This window comes from Callospermophilus lateralis, chromosome 2, assembly GCF_048772815.1.
Source record: "Callospermophilus lateralis isolate mCalLat2 chromosome 2, mCalLat2.hap1, whole genome shotgun sequence".
NCBI classification, from domain to species: Eukaryota; Metazoa; Chordata; class Mammalia; order Rodentia; family Sciuridae; genus Callospermophilus; species Callospermophilus lateralis.
The window spans coordinates 192,453,602-192,467,778 of record NC_135306.1 but is presented as its reverse complement, the minus strand read 5'-3'; positions in this window follow the sequence as shown (position 1 = coordinate 192,467,778).

Here is a 14,177-nt window from a genome sequence, read left to right as displayed (position 1 = left end):
CTGGAATGAGTGCTATGGTTGAGAAGCGGAGTGGCCAAGGGCCTGGGTGGTAGTGACCCTCCAAAAGTTCCAAGTTGCTCTCCAGATGAGAAGAGGCACCACTCTACTTATGGTTCACATAGAATCTCTGTGCGGCTGGCTGACTGGAGAACTGAGTTCTCATTTGAAAACTGCTCCTCTCTAGCCAGATGACCTGGCACCAGCCACTCTGAACCCCAGTCTTCTCATTTGAGAAAGGCAGATAATCTTGCAGATGCAAAAATTAAGACATTGCCTGATGAGTCCACCAGCTGTTAAAACAGTCCTGGCTGAAAGGGGCAAGCCCTTGCCAGGGCAGAAGTTGGGGCCTCCAAAGTTTTTGTCTCAAGGAGGGAGTCTCTTGGGTGAGAGCCGAGAAGTTCAGCTCCAGCATTGTCCCAGACTAGGAAGGGTCAGGGTGAGGCCAGGGGCCCTGGGGTGCTAGAGAACAGAAGGGAGCCAAGGTTCTCACCTGACTCAGGCAGGTGAGAGGGAGCAGAGGGAGGAAGTGGGGACTTCTGGGAGGAGGCAGGAGGGGGACTGTGGTGTGATGCTGGCCACACGATCACCCCAGGCCCCATTCCACAACCTCTCATTTGTCCCTCATTGCAGACTTTCAACTTAGGCATTCGAATGGGGAAAACTGAGGCTCAGACAGGTGAAGTTGTTTGCCAGGGTCACCCACTACACATGCTCCAGAGCCTGGACTCCTGTAGTCACTGCCTACAGTGGTGTGCTCCCTGTCCTCGACTAGGAAACAGAGCCTCAGGGTGTCCTCATGCCTGCCACACCCTCCCAAGAGCTTCAGGCTGGTGGCACTTAGGAGATATCATCAGGAGGAGAGGTGGCTCAGTGAGAGCAGAGAGCTGGAGTGAGGGAGTGAGCTCACCATCTCAGGACAGCTTCAAGTAGAGGCATCTGGAGCCTCCATCTTTGCTTGCCAATAGCCAAGGAGCAGGAGGAATGTCTCAGGGGCATAGAGGACATGGTTCATAGTGGTCCTAAAACTAGCCAAAATTTGTCTGAAATTTCTGATTTTACCTAGAAACTCACACACGTTTTCAACCTTTTCTTTGATAGTGGGATCCCCCGACCCCTTTTTAAAAAAATTTCCCCTCTCCGTCTTCTACCTGAGTGGACGCTCCAGGCCAGGGCAGCAGGCCGTGGTTCTGTTCTGTAGCTGTGTATACCCCGTGTGAGCACTGTGGACCACAGGCCCCCAGGGCTTGGGAGAAGAAGAGGGACAGGGCTGAGGCAGAGACCCTGCCTGTTGTCACAGTCCGGGGCCAGCCCAGCTTCTGCTCAGAGAAGTGCTCTCTTCTCCCACAGACACAGGTTCACAGCCCCGAGAGTCTCATAGCAATTCTCAGATGCCCCTCCCCTCCCTTCGTCCTCTGAGGGTCTTTGGTTCATAGTGGTCACTATCTTCATACCTCTCTGCTGGGCAGCCTACATTCATGTCCCCTGACCAGCACGACCCAGGGATTTTTGTGTCTCTCAGGAAGAAAACTTGAGCACAGAGGCACCTGGTCCAGGGATCACCGTGAACAGGTCATTGGATGCCCAGGGAGGGTCTCTGGGCAGGTGGGGCACCTGCGCCAGAGGAGAGATCTCGGTGCTGGATAGGGAGGCAGGAGGAGGGAGGGAAGGTCTTGGGGTGTCTGGGGGCTGCTGCCTGGCAGGCCCCTGTGCCCAGGCTAGGGAAGTTTCTTATTTCTCCTGTTCTGACTTCCCCCTTTGATTTATTATAGCCATGAAATGCTCTGCTCTCTTCTCTTTTCCTTGCTGTCCCCCGGGGCTGGAGGAACACAGGCCTCCCAGGCACCCGGTCTCAACCTTGCTGGACTCCTATCTCCTTCCAAGGGCTGGGCCTAGGGGCCAGAAACAGAGGTGAGTTGGGCAGCAAGGGGAGGAAGGGGAGGGACCCAGCTCTCAAAGGCAGGACCTTCAGGGGCAGGCAGCGTCTTGCCTGGGCAGAGAGTGAGGCAGGTGTGGATTTGGCAGCAGCAGGCTCCCTAGGGTGCTGGGGGTGGAGGGCTGTGGGTCAACGCCTCAGTAAGGCTTGGGAACAGGCCTTGTCATGTCTGAAGGCCTGGCAGCCCTCAAATGCCAAATAGTAGGTCACAGAATGGTTTTTCTGTGACCCCTGACCCCGTATTTGGATTAAAGGGTAGCCAAAGTAGGCCTGGCTTAGGCCCATCTGGGGATTGGGCTGAGAATCCAGAGGAAGGAAGGCCTGAGGCTCTGGTCCCCAGGTAGATTCCGGGCTCCTCCAGGTGGCAGCTGGACAGCGCTCTGAGGCCTGGCCCACGGGGGGGAGTCTGTCCAGCTCCTTGGCAGGCAAGGTGGCAGGAGCATTTCTCCTAGCCCCTGTGCGGTGCCTGTGGTAATGGGGCTGTTGGCATTTTGCAATGGGCCGGGGGTGGGGAGGCAGTGCACACATGCTTCCTGTGGTGACTTAGCGCTTCCTGTTTTCTCAGGCGCCGGCCTTGCTGCTGCCGATGTGGAAACAGGGGCAGCTGCAGCCAGGGCGGCTCCAGGCTGGGCACCCTGACCCTGCCCAGAGGAGCCTAAGTGGGCCCATAACCCCCCAGGCCCCAGACCTGGGCAGTAGATGGCCTGAGTTCCCCCCACATGAACCCCCTAACCCTCCCTTCCCCAACAGCTTCCACCAAGGGGAAGGGGCCAGGCAGGGCCGAGCAGTGGTCCAGGAGGCCAGAGGTCCAGGGGTGAGAGCTCCAGGCTGGGAGTCAGGGCACGTGGCTCTGGGCTCGACTTTGTCTGGAGCTGAGCGCCGCTGGCCACCTCTCACCCACTCAGGCCTCTTTTTCCTTTTCCAGTACATGGCACCAGGAGGTAGAATCCTAGCCCGTTTCTGCCCACTCATTGAACTTTACTTCCCAAGAGGCGAAACTTTGGGGATGGCACTGAGGCTGGGCCTCCCAGGTGGGGTGTGGGGAAGACCTAGGGAGGGGGACTGGAGAGGCTGGAGGGGGTAGGAGAGCACATGCCAGGTGGGGGCCAGGCTGAAACAAGGCTTGGCAATGGGGGCCAGGACCAATGTGAACAGAGAGAGTGGAGGGACAGAGGGACATAGCGGGCGACAAGTTGATTCAGGACTCAAACATGGGAGGAAGGTTGTAGGAACCTCTTCATCCCTGCAAACCCCAGGAAAGGGTCTGACACCCCACCAAAGGAAGACTGGAGGTCATGTGCAGGGTGGGGGCAGGGCCAGGCCCCTGGAGTGTGACAAGGGGGCCTTGGAAACCTGTGCCTTCCCCACCTGTCAGTCTGCCTAGAGGGTCATCATTAGGGTCAGGTCTTGGGATTCAGTGCTGCCGTCTTCCTGAGTCTGTTTTGTTTTGTTTTAAGCTGATATTGCAAGAAAGGGAGGGGAGATGACTCTGCTTCTTATTGAGTTTGCTGACGGCGTCTGGCCTTTGGAGGAGGAACATCTTCGCAGAAAGGCCAAGGCCCCAGCAAGCCCCTGGGGCCTGACCAGTCCACTGATTGAGTCAGCCACCCCTTTGGTCCAGGATGTTCTGAGATGCCTGCCCCACGAGGAGCTCCCCCTAAATCCCAAGATCTACCATCATAGCACAGGGACCGGGCCCAGCCAAAGAGGCCTCAGAGGTCCCACAGATCCTGAGGCCCAGGCTGAGGGGCCATTGGGCCAGGCTGGCCCTTACCATCCTGTGCCCGCGGCCAGCCTGAGTGCTGAGTCTGCGGCACAGCAGCTGCTTCTGGCCACAAAGGCCCAGTTATAAATAAGCCCCATGTGGCCAAGTCATCAATTCTGCAGAACTCTGGCCCAGCTGCATCACTTCAGTGACCACAGGTCGGGCTGCCCAGGGTGGACCCCAGAACCCACCCACCCAGGCCAAAGGCTAATAGACTCAAAGCCTCCTGGGGTCCTCAAATTTCTGTTTGAGCATCTGCAGCTCTTGAAACTTGGGCCTCCCTGGACACGGGCCACAGAAGGGACAGGGCCCATCCTGCCTGCATAGAGCCAGCAGCTATTTACAAACCGAAACCCGGAGAAGTGAAGTAGCTGTGGCCAAAGTGGCTCCAGGCCCCCAGCCCCCACTCCCACTCCATCCCCAGCAGTGCCCCCCCATGGCTTCCTCTTTCCTTCCCACACAGCACCCCAACCTCTTACTGCCTAGCCAGCTCTGGACAACCTGAAGCTACCCCATGGTGACCCCCAACCCCACAGCCACCTGCCCAGGGCTCCCCTGCTCCTCTTTACCCCAGGACCCTGTAAGTGTGAGCTCCTTGAAGCAGCTCCCCCCCGCCTCCCCCCGCCACACACACTGGACCCAGCCCACCCCCGTCTGCACGAGGCACATTCCCACAGTTCTCAGTTCCCCTTCATGACTGGAAAAGCTCCAGCCCCAATGGGCGCCATGCTGCTGGCCCTTGCCTGAGGGCGGCTCCTATGGCTGCCTTTGACCTTCACAGCAGACAAGTAGGGGGTCAGGAGATGGGGTGTGCTTCTCTGGTATCTGAGGGTTGCTTCTGGCGGGAGGCCATCACCCTACTCGTTGTCAGCCCCCTCATCAGGCAGGTGTGGGTTATAGGCCCCTGTGCAGGGCAGATTAGGTGGGGACAGATGGACACGGGTGGAGACCACAGCTCAACACTGCTTAGGAGCTGGCGGGTCGGCTGGTGCTGCAGCAGCGACAGGGAGAGATAGCATATGACCATCCCTGGTGGCAGTGTCCCTCGCGTCGACACAAGGTTGACAGTTCCCCTCCATCTGTATTCCCCTCAGAAAAGGCCTGTCCTGTCATCTCCGTCATAAGATGGAAACTGAGGCTCAGGGGGGGACTATGGGTCTGCGGCTAAAGGGTCTGGACTGAGATTCTAGATTCCACAAGGAAAATCTAAACCCACGGCCTCGCTCTTCTGACCCCTGGCTCCACTGTGTACCTCAGTCTCTCTCCCAGAAGGGTGGACACTTCCCAGCACTGTGACAAGGATGGAGCAGAGGGGTCTGGAGCTCAGGCCTCTGGCCACATGGCCTTCCCTGGCCCCGCCATCAGTGCCCACTGGCCCCTGCCTTTGCCACAGGCCCTGCTCCATTCCTTCCCTCTGGCCACATCCCAGCCGAGGGAAACCCATGGGTGAGCGCCTCCTGCCGCAGCCAGCTGGCCCACGGAGTCCCACCTCTCCTCTCTGAGCCGCAGATTTCAATTTTGTGAATTGTCACAAATACCTGGAGCCAGGCCGGTCCTGGGTGTGAGCTGTCTATACAGCTAGGGCTCAGCCCTTGCCCTTGGGGAACCCATAGTTCTATGGGGACTGCAGACAAGTCCTGTGAGCTTCAAGGGAGAAACTGAGGCCGTGGGACGCTGCCTGGGAGGGGGAGCACTGCTACTTGGGATGGGCCCTGAAGGACAAGAAGGAGTTCTCCAGCAAGAGCAGGGTGGATCGGGGCTCAGTGCTGAGTCACAGCCCCGTGCCTTGGCTTCGTAGGCTCCCATGGCCTAGAGGGCCCGTCCCTGCTGTGAACTCCGACCCATCTGTCAAGGCCCATGGACATGCCATAGCACGACCAGGCTTCGCCTGGCCTGGTGGCTCCTCACGTCCACTTCTCTCCTAGGGCCTGGAACAGACCCAGAGGTGAGGCTTCCTTGGTCCTAATACACTTGCCAGCCCCACCCGGCCAGGCGTCTGCTCCCGGGCTCCAGCCCCCGCTGTCCTCTGCTCCGAAAAGCACCGTTTCCCTTTTCTGGGTGACCACACACGCCATGCACAGGGAATTTCCATCGCAGCCTGCGGAGCCTCTGATTCACTCAGGCCCCTCATGCAGTTAACTCCTCCAGGTCTGGCCTCCTGCTCCAGCACCCTGGCTGCCCCCAGCCCTAGCCAGACCTCTGGGCCACTCTGCACTGACCTTGGGCCCTGTAGACTCCAAGATGAACTCGGCAACCAACTCAGTGGCCCACTAGAGTCCGCTCACCTCCTCCACACACATAGACCTAAGGCAGCTTTGGGCCGCACTCAGGTTTGCGGGTAAGACAAGCCTGGGCTTAAATACTGATTCTGGCCCTTAGTCCCTGTGTGGCCTGGAGCACATGGAAGCACCCACCCTGAGCTGGTTTCTTTCTTTAAAATGGAGCTAACTCCTGCCCGTGGACTCCGAGCCTACAGCGGAACTCAGTAACTCTTAGTTTTTTTTTTTTCTTTTCAAAGAGCTTTGCTTGTCCTACCACAGGGTCCCTACCCTGGGTCCTTCTCCTGGGCTGGCTCTCTCCTCCCAGTAGCTGGTTGCTCAAGGAGGGCGAGAGAGACGTGCAGCCTTGACCCCCAGGGTGGTGGGGCCTTGTCCAGTGGCAGAAAGGCTGTCTCAGGCCTCTGCTCTACCAGCTTCCTGGCTCCCCACATTTCTGCTTTTCCCAGGAGCAGTGGAGAGGCCTGGGGTGGGAGCTCCCAGGGGCTGAGGACTGAGATACTGAGCCCTGGGGACAGGGCTGAGCTTCCTTCCCTCTGGCAGGCACCTGGTCACACACAGACATCATACCTGCGTTCTCACAGGCCCATGAGGTGTGTCCCGTTATTGTTCCCATTTTGCAGATGAGGAGACTGAGGCCCCAAGAAGTGTCTTGCCCTCAGCCACAGAAAGAGAGAGGAGGGTCAGGGATAGTATTTAAGGTCTTCAGAGGTGAAGACCTACTCTCTGCAGGGCTCAGTAAGCATTTGTAAAGGCCAACCGAGGATGGACTTTAGTTCCAACATGCACTAATTGGAACCCTCCTGTATACCAGGTAAAGGCTTGCACAGAGTAGCCTTTAGCTGACCTAGCACCGCTCCAGGACCTGTAGAACAGGGTGCCTGAGCTCTGGAGAGAGGGACGAACTCCCCAGAGGCCTTGTGGCCAATCCCTGGGGGGAAGATCCTGGTGAGCATAGAGACCAGGGGACCTAGAGGGCAGAGGAGGGCAGAGGGGGCTCCACAGAGGAGGGTCTGGGTGGGGAAGCAGCTCCTCCTCAGTGAGCTGGTGTGGTGCTGCCCGTGGTGAGCAGACGGAAGTCGCTGTGGGTGGCGGTGGGTTTGAGGTGCCGGAGGCTGAGTGATGTGGCCAGGAGGTGAGCGCCCCATCTGTAGGCCTGGTCAGCCCGAGACAAGGGTGTGGTGGGGGGGGGGCTTCAAATCCCAGCGCCTGGACTCTGAGGAGGCAGGACTCTGAGGAGGCAGGTGCTCTGAGGGTTTGTGCCTGGGGCTGCAGGGCTGGGGCACCCGAGTGGAAGGAGAGACTGAGGAAAGATGGGGCAAACCGGGAAGGGGGCAGTCTGAGGAGGCAGCCTGAAGGAGGTGAGCCTTGAAAGAGAGGTCCCGGGGTGTGGAGGGCCGTGGGCCTGTGAGCCAAGGCTGTGGGAGATTGAGAAAGAGGTTCTGGGAATGTTGAGCAGCGCCTTCTGGCTGGGGTGGGGTTGGGGCTGCATGGGGTGGAGGAGGGGGAGGCCGCCAGCTCCCGTGTTGGAGGCCCAGCGCAGGCTTAGAGGCCTGAGAGCTAAGGAAGACTGCTGGGGAAATACCCGCAAGAGACCCACAGGCTCAGCTCGAGAACACAGGCCCTCGGGCCACTCTGCAGCAGCTCTGGCCCCACTGCCAGCCACGTGCCCTTGGGCAAGCCCCGCCACCTCCCTGGGCCGCATCTCCCTCATCTGTAAGGTGGCACTAATCAGGTCTGCCCCCCAGGAACAAGGAAGGGGAAGGAGCCAAGGCAGGTAGGCAGCAGGGGCTCAGTACGGGCCAGCCTGGCTTGCGCTTCAGGAGCATCTGCCGTGGTTGCCAGCGAGGGTCAAGGTCTCAGGCAGACCTGAGCGTGCATCTCCCTGAGGCCTGGATTGACTGAGCCACTTCTGAGCCTCGGTGGCTGCATCTGTACCCAAGGGATGATCATGGCACCAGCTTCAGACTCGGATAGGAGCGAACACACCCTGCAGTGGGCCCTTTTACCTGGAGTTAAAACCAAATCCCACACTCCCCCCTTCAAGGTCCTACCCGACCTGGCCCTGTCTGGCCTCACCCCCTGCCATTTTGGCTCTGTTCCCAGGGACCACCTCACCCTCCTGGGACATGGGCGCTAGCTGGGCCCTGCTTGGAACGCTCCTTCCAGACACGGCCGGGTGCCCTCCCCCAGCTGCCTCTAGGGTTTGCTCAAAGGTGACCTTCTGTGCCCCAGCCCAGGCTTCTCCCAGCTGCGAGGATCCCCCTTCCCGTCATGGGGTTCCTCTCTAGTGGCATTACTTTCTGGCGTGCGGGGACACACGCCATCTACTGTGTCCCCGCTGGAGAGCAGGCACCCTGAAGGCAGGGAGGCAAAGACCTTCCTCCCCCGTCAGCCGGCATGTGAAGGCCCTGCCAATACCTGCTGGCTCCATCTAAGGAGCCAGCCCAGTGCTGTGACCAAAGTTTGGGGAGCGCTGAGGGGCCCTAGTGACCCAGGCTGGGGCCCCAGGGTCCTTTTCCCAAGTGTCTCAACCCTGAGAGGAAGTTGCAAGACAGCCATCTCGGTGCACGCCAGGCTCAGCTCGGTTGGGCCGACTTTCCCAGCCCTGGGTGTGAGGCCTGCGTTTTTGAACATGCGCCGTCACAGCTCCTGGGGGACGGTTCATAGGAAAATGGGAGGGGTGACATTTCCTCATTTCCCAGCTCTTTTAGGCCGAGGGTGAGGGGTCTGTGAGGTCCGGGGTCAGGTTCCCCTCTGTGGACTCAAGCTCTGGGGACGCCTGCCCGTTTCCGGTTGCTTGCCTACCCTGCAATTGCATTAGCACCCAGCCAGCCCCCATTGGCCACCAGCCCAGTGGGGGCAAAGGGCCACCCCACCCCAGGCCTGCCTGGCCTCCAAGTCACTCTGCAGGTCACCCACTTGTCCAACAGGGTGGGGAAAGATCACCGACATGCACTGCTGGTAGGAGGGTAAGAGGTGCAATGTTATTAAGGTCATATGACAATAGCTATCTCCTTACCTGTCATCAAGTTAGAAGTGCACAGCCCTTCAACCTGGTGATTCAACTTTTGGAAATTTATCCTAAACATAAGCCTGTTATGTATAAACCTGCACGTGTGTAATTCACCACATTTTATTGGTTGCAGCCTTATTTGCAGCAGCAGAAGACTGGAGACACCCACGTGCCCATCAATAGGGGACTGATTACAGAGATTATGACCCTGGAAAAGGGTCCAGCAATGAGAGTGGAACACAGCAGGTTGTGACAGAAGAAGCCGGACCCCAGAGGCTGTGCACACCATCCTTCTCTTCCTCTCAAGATTCAAATCTGTTCAGATAAAGACTAAGATACAACGTTAGAGTTGCTCATAAAGAAAAATAAGGGGTGGGAGCGGAGGTGTAGTTCACGGGAGGGCTCCCGGCTGGCACGCACCAGACCCGGGTTCTGCACCGTACCAAGGGGGGAAAGTGTAAGGAAATAATTTCTAAAAAAAAAAAGTTAGGACAGAAGTAAGGGGATGTTTGAGGTGCTCTGGGTCCTGGCAATCTTTAATTTCTTTCTTTCTTTTTTTTTTTTTAAAGAGAGAGTGAGAGAGGAGAGAGAGAGAGAGAGAGAGAGAGAGAACGAATTTTAATATTTATTTTTTAGTTATCGGCGGACACAACATCTTTGTCTGTACGTGGTGCTGAGAATCGAACCCGGGCCGCACGCATGCCAGGTGAGCACGCTACCACTTGAGCCACATCCCCAGCCCAATCTTTAATTTCTTTTCCTAATTTATTTTTTAAAATTTTATTTATTTTTTTCCTTTTTTTTTTTTTTTCCTTTCCCCAGTGCTGGGTCAAACCCAGGCCTTATATATGCTAGACAAATGCTTTCCCATTGAGTCACACCTTCAACTCTTCTTAAGTTGCTTAGGGTCTTGCTAAATTGTTCAGACTGGCCTCAAACTTGAGATCCTCCTTCCTCAGCCTCCTGAGCTGTTGGGATTACAGGTGTGCGCCACCATGCCCGGCAATGTTTTCTTTCTTTCTTTCTTTCTTTTTTTTTTTTTTGGTGGTGCTGGGGATTGAACCCAGGCCCTTGTGATGTGAGGCAAGCACTCTACCAGCCGAGCTCTATCCCCAGCCCAATGTTTCATTTCTTGACCTGGATAATGTTCACATAGTGTTAGCTTTATAATTAAATTATACATAAATATTTTATGTGCCCTTTTTTATGAATGTGTCTTTCATGATTTAAAAATCTCACAGCCTAAGGAGGGGACACACACTTATAGTTCCAGCTACTTAGAGACTGAAGCAGAAGGGTCTCTTGAGGTAAGAATTAAGAATAGCCAGACAATACAGCAAGACACTGTCCCCCAAAAACATCACAGCACAGATGCTCCTCCGCATCCTAGTAAACTAAGTCAAAAATGCAATTGTCCTAGCTCCGCAACACAGTGCACTGTAGCTCAGCCTTCACCCTCAAGATCCTGTGGTGACCGAGGGCTGTGGTGGCTGTCACTGCAGCATCTGGAGAACCTCGGATTGCGTATCACTAGTCCTAAAAACGATTCCAAATTCTGGGGCTGGGGTTGTGGCTCAGGGGTGGAGCGCTCGCCTAGCACATGTGAGGCCCTGGGTTCGATCCTCAACACCAAATATAAATAAGTAAAATAAAGGTATTGTGTCCACCTACAACTAAAAAGTAAATGTTTTTTAAAAAAAGATTCAAAATTCAAGCTGAGCACCGTGCACACCTGTAATCCCAGCTATTCTGGAGGTTGAGGCAGGAGTATCACAAGTTCAAGGTCAGCTCAGCAAATTAGCAAGATCCTGTCTCAAAAACAAAAAGGAACCAGGGATGCAGCTCAGTGTAAAGCCCTCTTGATTCAATCCCCGACACAGGAAAAAAAAAATAATCAACATTTGAAGAACTTCAGTAGAAATTTCTACTGAACGCACATCCTTTTCATACCATCGTGAAGTCAAAAAATCCCAAGTCGAACCATTAAATCAAAAAATCCTAAGTTGAAGCATCATCAGGAAGGGACCTTCTGTACATCTAAATAGTGAAATACTATACAGTCCTTAAGAAGGGCAAGACAGCTCTGTAATCATTAATGTGGAATGGATTTAGGGGGGAAGAAACAAGGAGAAGTGTAATGTGTTTAGTGTGATTCCTTCTGTATAAAATAGAAAATTGACTTTATCTATCTACATGCTTATGTCTGCTTAGACCATCTCTAAATGGACACAAGAGGACCAGGTAACGGGAGACCGTCTGTGGAAGAGGAGCTGAGCACTTGCTGACCTTTGTGCTCTTGGTATTTTGTACCACGTGTCTTATTATCTATCCCAAAAATAAAATAACGAAAACATTTTTTCCTCCTCTGTTCCCTGGAGACCCCAGGATTCTTGGTTCCAAGCCAGTTTCCTTCCGACCAGAACAAGTCAGAGCCACATTCTGGCAAGGTGTACCCGGTGACGTCTGGCGAGTCACAGACCCCGACTCCCACTCGCCTCACTGTACAGGAAGGAGGCTGGGGCCCTGCCCTGGGTGCCACCGCCTCCTGGCCTCTGCTGTCCGTGTCCCCCACCTTGCCTCTTGTCCCTTTCCTGCTCTCTCCCTGCCTCGGCTTCTCTTCCTTCTGCCTGCCTCCCTCCCTCCCCGGTGAGCCCTGCCGGAGTCTCTGCAGGCTGTGGGACTCTGCTGGGGTCTCTCATCTCCTGGGCCGTGAGGTCCTGAGGGTGGACGCACTGGCCTGTCAGGCATGCAAACAAGATGCCATCCTTTTAAACCCTGGGGTGGTGGATTGCCAGAGTCTCCTGTCTCTCAGGATGAAAAGTGTCACAGAATAGTGTTCCAGGGTGTAGGATGCGGTTACGTCCCGACAGACCTAGCCGGAAAATATCTGAAGTCAAAGAAGCTCAGCTTCGTGGGCTCGGGCTGGGGGTGGCCCTGAAACCCCCCACGTCCACCGCCAGGATCTACTCGGAGTTCCTGGGAATCTGGATCCTGCCCTTCCCAAGGATTTGAATAGGAAGGAGCAGGTCCCCGGGGATATGGGGAAGAGGCCTCTGTAGTCCTCCAGGAGGCAGGAGCTGGAAGAGGGCAGGAAGGTTGCGTGGCCACAGGGGGGAGCAGCTCGCAGGGCGCAGGGCGCGGGGCATTCTGGCCCCTTCCAGAATGTTCAGCCCTGAGCTTCTCTCTCCCAGAACCTAGGGCCGCGTGCCTGCTGAGCTCTGGTCTACCTCAGAGCCACCCCGGCCACCTGGGTGTCTCTTTGGGCTGCCTCACCTAGGCTCCTTGGGCTTGGCCAGACTTGGGACAATGGACTCTTTCTTCCCCTTGGACCTCTTGAATCTTAATCCTCCTGGAAACGTGGCCTCCTGTCCACACCTACGGGGGCAGAGCTCTGCCCTCGCCCTGCATGTAACGAAGCCGCTGGGCTTGGCCCTCGAGGCTGTTGGCCTTGCTTCCCGCCACAAGGACCGCAGCTCGCTGTCCCCATGTTCTTTTCCGACTGCTTGCCCCCACCCTCCCCTGGCCACCCTACCTGTGACAGTGACCGCACTCACACCTCCCTCTCCTGTGCTCTCCTCCACAAAGACCCCCAGTGTGCCACCACCTCTCCAGGCCCGCCCAGCATGTGGGCGACACGTGATAAAAGCGAGTGAGTAGATGACAGGCAGGAACAGATGAATGGATGATGGAGGGGACGACCTTATCCCCCACCATCTCCTCGCCTGGGGCTGGGCCTTCCTGATGAGGAAGTGAGGAGCCAGGACGGACGGACGGACGCCAAGCCAGCTGTCCCCCTCCTGAGAGACAGGGAGGGGCCTTGGTCAGGTTCCTAGGAGTTCTGAGGACTTGTGACCTGGACCTGTGGAGAGTCCCAAGTGCAGATACCAAAAAAAAAAAATCAGTGAAGATGGAAGGGAGGTTGACCTCGCCGTGAGCCCCAAGCCTGACCCCGGGTCTTTGCTGACAGTGAAGGAACTTTCAGGGCCCTGGGAATCCATGGGCAGGAATGAGGCAGGCTGTCCCCAGAAGGGAGGGGACCTAAGGTAAAGGATGAGGTTACACAGGGGAGACAAGAATACTCAAGTTCTTTGCCAGCAGAGTGGACTCACCAGAGGTCACTGGTGAAAATCGAGGCCTCTGTTCATCATTCTGCACCCCCCAGACTAGATCTCTGAAGGCAGGAAGCTAGAACAATGCCTTTCTGTTTCCTAGCACTTGGCACGGAGTCTGGAACTCAATTCACATTGGGAGGATGAATGGACTCATGGCTGATGGGTTGGATAAGTGGATGGATGAATAGGTGGATGAGTGGATGGGTGGATGGGTGGATGGGTGAATGGGTGGATGGGTGGATGAGTGGATGGGTGGATGAGTGGATGGGTGGATGGGTGGATGGGTGGATGGGTGGATGGGTGGATGGGTGGATGGGTGGATGGGTGAATGGGTGGATGAGTGGATGGGTGGATGGGTGGATGGGTGGATGGGTGGATGGGTGGATGTATGGATAGGTGGATGAGTGGATGGGTGGATGGGTGGATGGGTGGATGGGTGGATGGGTGGATGGGTGGATGAGCGGATAGACCAATGGATGACTAGATTGGTAGATGGATATATGGTGCTAATAAGTTCTGATACATAGTAGGTGGATGGGCTGATGTATAGACATATAGATGAACAGATAGATAAACAGATGAATAGGTAGATGAATTGACAGATAAATCAAAAACCTAGTGAACAGTTGGATAAACAGGTAAATAAATTTATGGTTGGCTTGATAGGTAGATAAATGAATAGGTAGATAGATAGATAAATTAGATGGATGGGGAAATAAATGATTGGATGGACAGACAAGAAAGGTTTGTAAATGCTGGGGACAGTGGCACATGCCTATAATCCCTGTGACTCAGGAGGCTGAGGCAGGAGGATCACAAGATGGAGGCCAGCCTCAGCAACTTAGCGAGACCATGTCTAAAAATAAAAAAATAAAAATGGGGACATGGTTTGGTGGTAAAGTGCTCCGGGGTTCAATTCTCAGGAGAGAGAGAGAGAGAGAGGAGTGTGTGTTAGTTCAATTTTCAGTACAAAAGAAAGAGAGAGAGAGAGGGAGAAGGAAAGAAACATAAATGTAAACTAGGAAAACCAAACCAATATTCAAGCATTGACCAAGGGTCAGGAAACTGAGACTCC